This window comes from Pundamilia nyererei, unplaced genomic scaffold (genome assembly GCF_000239375.1).
Source record: "Pundamilia nyererei isolate P.nyererei 1_Seehausen unplaced genomic scaffold, PunNye1.0 scaffold00167, whole genome shotgun sequence".
Classification (NCBI taxonomy): domain Eukaryota; kingdom Metazoa; phylum Chordata; class Actinopteri; order Cichliformes; family Cichlidae; genus Pundamilia; species Pundamilia nyererei.
In genome coordinates this window covers 202,551-207,474 of record NW_005187568.1, presented here as the reverse complement: position 1 = coordinate 207,474, position 4,924 = coordinate 202,551, and positions in this window count along the sequence as shown.

Sequence of the window (4,924 nt, the reverse complement as noted above, 5' to 3'; positions counted from 1 at the left end):
GGCTGGCCTTATACATATGTGTATTTGTAGGAGTTTCCCTTTCCTGCTACAAAACATTGGGAAAATATTTAAAATAATCATAGAAGCACAATTTAGTAAGGTTTGCATAATGACATTTAATGCTAAATTTAATAACAGAAAGAATCATGATTTGTTTTGGCTGTGATAGCTAGTATAATTGAAATAGTTCAGGTGTTCGTTTTTTGGGACTTAGTGGGGGATTTGTTATCAGAACGAGTGTATAATTGTTACAGGTGGACAAATTGCTCTAACTTCCTCCCTGTTCCTCTTTATTGAGTGCTAACCCTGAATGTTGAGTGCTGAGCCCCTTTCAAGTCTTTAATATGCTTCTGTTATTTTATTTAAACTGAACTGTGTTTCAGTTTTTTAGTCTCATTTTCACATTGACATAGGTACATAATTAAAACATCTCTCCACATCTTTCTCAGCAGTGTACACAGAGAGCTACGCTGAGTTATTTTCATGCAGCTATTAATAAGACTATGTCAGAGTAACATATTAATGTCTGAATCTTAAAATATGTAATATCAACTTTAATGAAAACCTGCAGCCTCATGTAGCCTGCAGGGAAAACGAAAAACACAACAGCAATGTGCACGTTTACACACAAGGCACACACATAACACAGAAACAGCTCAGCCTCTAAAAGTAAATAATATTTAATGTTCTTGTACACAACACACAGATCAGCTGTTACATGGAGATTCTAGGTTTATACTGTGGAATAATTTGTGACTGAAAGGCAGCTTTCCTGGGGAATTCTGTGCTTCACCCAGGTTTGTAGTTCTGGGGACCACAGACAGCCTTCTTTTATTGATCTAGCTGTCAGGACATTACTCTTCTTGGACTTTCTCATTAAGTGTGCTGGTTTTTGAACCACTAATTTACACTACTCTTTGTAGGTAATTATTCAAATAAACTAGCTACATCTTTATACATAAATTACAGCACTGTAAGTATGCTAACTTGCTCTGTCGCTTTAAGTCGTGAAAATGGCACCAACCTCCAAAATAGCATTTTGATATGGTCCTAAATTTCATGATGATAGCTCTAACTCTTTGTTTTGTCTTTATAAGTTTTCTTGCATGAACTACCATTAAAGTGACATTTATGTCAAAAAAACAAGTATGATAGACTGACGTTAAACTTTATTTCTTATCACTAGCCTCTAAACTGCAGTCTAGACCTATCTACATGCATCATGGCTAACCAAAGTACTTCTGTATAGTTAAAATTATTCACTATTCTGTGGCTGCAGCCACTTACACCTTCACATACTGAAAGTTCTCTGTGCTTTCTGAGTGCTTTGAGCTAATACTAGCTTTTTTGTTAGGGTGTGTTACTGTGCCTCGACTCACAGGTGTGTCTAACGTTTGTGGATGGCATGAATCACTGGTTTAGCTTCATGATAGTTAGCATTCAAACTCTGGATTTTTTTTATGTTAGTGATAATATTTTTTGTGCTTTTTGCGTTGTTAGAGATGATTTGAAACAGTCTTTTTAAAGTAGTTTCTAACAGTTTAAATGTCTTTATATATTTGATTGATGCTGTTTTATTCTGGTAATCATATTTATAGATTTGATTTGACAGCTGTAACCACCACAACCCTTAACCCAGACTGCCTTTACATCAAACCTCTTGTTCCTCAAACATTGCAACAAATAAAATGAAAGATAATCATTGCAAATACTTATTGTTTAAAAAGCTAACACAAATATGAAAAGTTATCAATAAATAGTATATTTTAAAAAGAAAACAACCTTTGAAAGAAAAATCCAAATCTTGCCGTATTTTTCTGTAATACTAATAACAGAAGATTGTGCAACAAACCAATATAACTTTTTTTTTTCAGAGTAAATGTCTTAAATAATTGTGGGTATAGCTAAAATTAAGTATTAAAAAGTAATAGCAACCACACATACATGAAGACATTTCCACACACAGTAGTAAAACGATGCCCCTGGTGGCAAAATTTGGGTATTCACACAACTTAATTACTTTTTGGTATCCCTTATTTCCCAATGAGTCGGTTCACCAGATGCAACTCATACTTTGATTTGGCATTCGATTTATGCCAGATGCCCCTCGTGACACATCCCAAGGACTTTAACTAGCTTGACCTCCTAAACTGCTGTGTGTGCTTTATATTACAGTTACTGTCCTTTGGTGACATTAATCATGTAGTGAAAACCTGATAGCATAACACTTTAATTCCTGGACTTTTTTTTCTTATTTGTATTTAAGGTGAACTGGGGTTGTGCTGCTGGAACCATAATTTCTCTGAGGGGACCTCCCCACGGGATTAAGTTCTATTCTATTCTAACAACCCCAAAGTTTTACCAAAGTTTTTAGCTTTTATGACATTGTACAAGATGTGGTGTAACTTCTACTATGAATATAAAATTCCTCTGTTAAATCTGTTGCCACAAAGCTGCATGCTCACCTGCCTCAGAACAGCTTCTGGCCTTTGAGCTTGTATGTTGCCACTGAGGTAACAACAGTGAGTAACAGAACATTGTCTCATATCTCCAAGGGCTTCTGTGCTGTGGCTGATTACTGCCTTGAGGATCACAAGCCCAGCTGTTCTAATGTTACTATTCCTCAAAGGAAAGTGTGCTACTTGACTAAATGCATATATTAAACGTGTTAAAAATGGGAGCAATTATTCTAAAGAGCCATTTAGCTATCCAGGGGGGATTTCCTCAAACACATTTCATGGTGACAGCAGTGTGTTGATGCATATCTGTGAGATATTAGTGCGCTAGTGGAGTGGACTGGATGGCTAAGGTAGTGAGATTGCTCTGAAATGAACCTTTTGTTTTACTGACGCTGGATGTTGTGTTTTCCAGGTGATGGGGCATGCTCCCCTCAGAACAAATGCAGAACCATTCAAACATCTTATTTTTGTGCTCACAGGCCAATGTGTTACAGCTAAATGCAAAAAAATACATTTTCAAAATTCAGTCCTCTTGTCTGCTGCTACGAAGGTCAGACTTAACCAAAAAAGGACGCCTTAGATTGCCAGAAATTGAACTGCAGCTTTGTCCCCGGTTCAGGGAAAAGCGATCAAATGCTGACGGCATGTTTTGAAAGGGCATATGCATAAGCGTGCACTTGTCACTTAAGCTGGGGCTCATAAATGCAATCTCGATTCCCCTAAGATCCCCTGAGGACGACACCGAGCATACAATTCACCTCTCAGCAGACGAGGCGGCAAAGAACAATGGAGATGCAGAGGTGTGAAAAAAGATGGTGCTGACTCTCTGACAGGTGAGACAGTGGTGTCACACCGAGCATGCCCACACTGTGGAAACACTGATACTCATTGTAAGTACACTGTTTCTGTCATACAGTACATCTTTACAGAAAGCGGCTTTATTTTCTCACGGTGCTGTGGGCTCATACACTATATCTGCTTTGTGAGATTAAAAGCACAAACCTACCAGGCTTTGGGGATTAACTTGTTTGAATAGATTAGGAGGCTACATCGGAATTGTTTTACACACTACTACTTCTTTTAACTCTGCATACTCATATCCAGAGTTAGCATCAGTAGTATAAATTATTCAGAGGTAGATTATCAGTCACAACATTTTTCACAGTGGGGACCAAACCTAAAAACACCGTGTTTAAAAAGAACATATAACGAATTATGTAATCCAGTTTATATTAAGTATTTTATATTCTTCAATGTAAACACTTTTTACCTCAGCAATAGCTCTGCACACTGAAATGGGCTGGGAGGGGGTGGGGATTATGCTCTGTTGTAGGTGAGTAGTCGGTGCACACATTGATTTATAATAGTTTTGAAAAAAGTTAATAACTTTTTTAATAATAACTTTTAATAATGCTTTTAATAATAACTTTCTTTCCGCAGTCATGGCAAAGTCTTAACATGACCATCAAAGCTTCATAGAAAGTGTTGGGTTTTTTTTAACTTAAATTGTTTTTTGTTTTTTAGTTTTTAGGTTTTTTTTATTTAATATTTACACAGCAGCACTGACTTTATTGTGCTCCTGTTTGCTTCTTATAACTACATATAGAATGCATTTAGTCCTTAAAGTAACCACTAAATTATGACAAGTAGAAGCATGAAGTACAATTACAATGCTGACAATACTGGAAATTTTATATAAACACAGGAAAGTAAAGTTGTTCAGCAAGCTTTTTTTTCTCTACACAGTCCAAGAAGAAAGTATCCTTGCTGCTTCCATAGGGTGCATAATGATTAACTGATAATGAGCAAAAGTGAGGAACACTAGAAAAACAGAAGTTCTGCCAGTTTGCTGGTGTGGAGCATTCAGGGATATGCCTCAGTCTATAGTGCTCCACCCCAAGAGCTATATCTCAGACTCTGCAGGCCTCAGTTAACATTTTACATTTATTATTTAATTAGAAAAAGACTGAACAAGTATGGCTTGTTTGAAAGCTACCAGTCTACTGAACTGATATTATTTTGTCATATCTAGTGAAACCCATCCATCCATCCATTCGCTTCCGCTTATCCTTTTCAGGGTCGCGGGGGGCGCTGGAGCCTATCGAAAGGCGGGGTACACCCTGGACAGGTCGCCAGTCTGTCGCAGTCTAGTGAAACCAAACCTGTTAATTAATTTGGTTTATTAGGTTTTTTTGTTCCCCCAAAACAGTACTTCTATCCTGTTGGCATTAAAAAAAGAGGTTGATTAATGTTCGTCTGTTCTTGTGGATACAAGCCTAGTATAAATGACTTTGGGTCTCATGAAATGTCTTTGGCGATGGTTCTTACATGTCATTCTGACAGACCTAACATGCTCTCATATAACTGCACAACAGAACACAGTGAAACAAAGATCCAGCACACTGGTTACTTATCACCAGAACCCCCTCCTACCAGCACATCACCCCTGTTCTTCAGGAACTTCA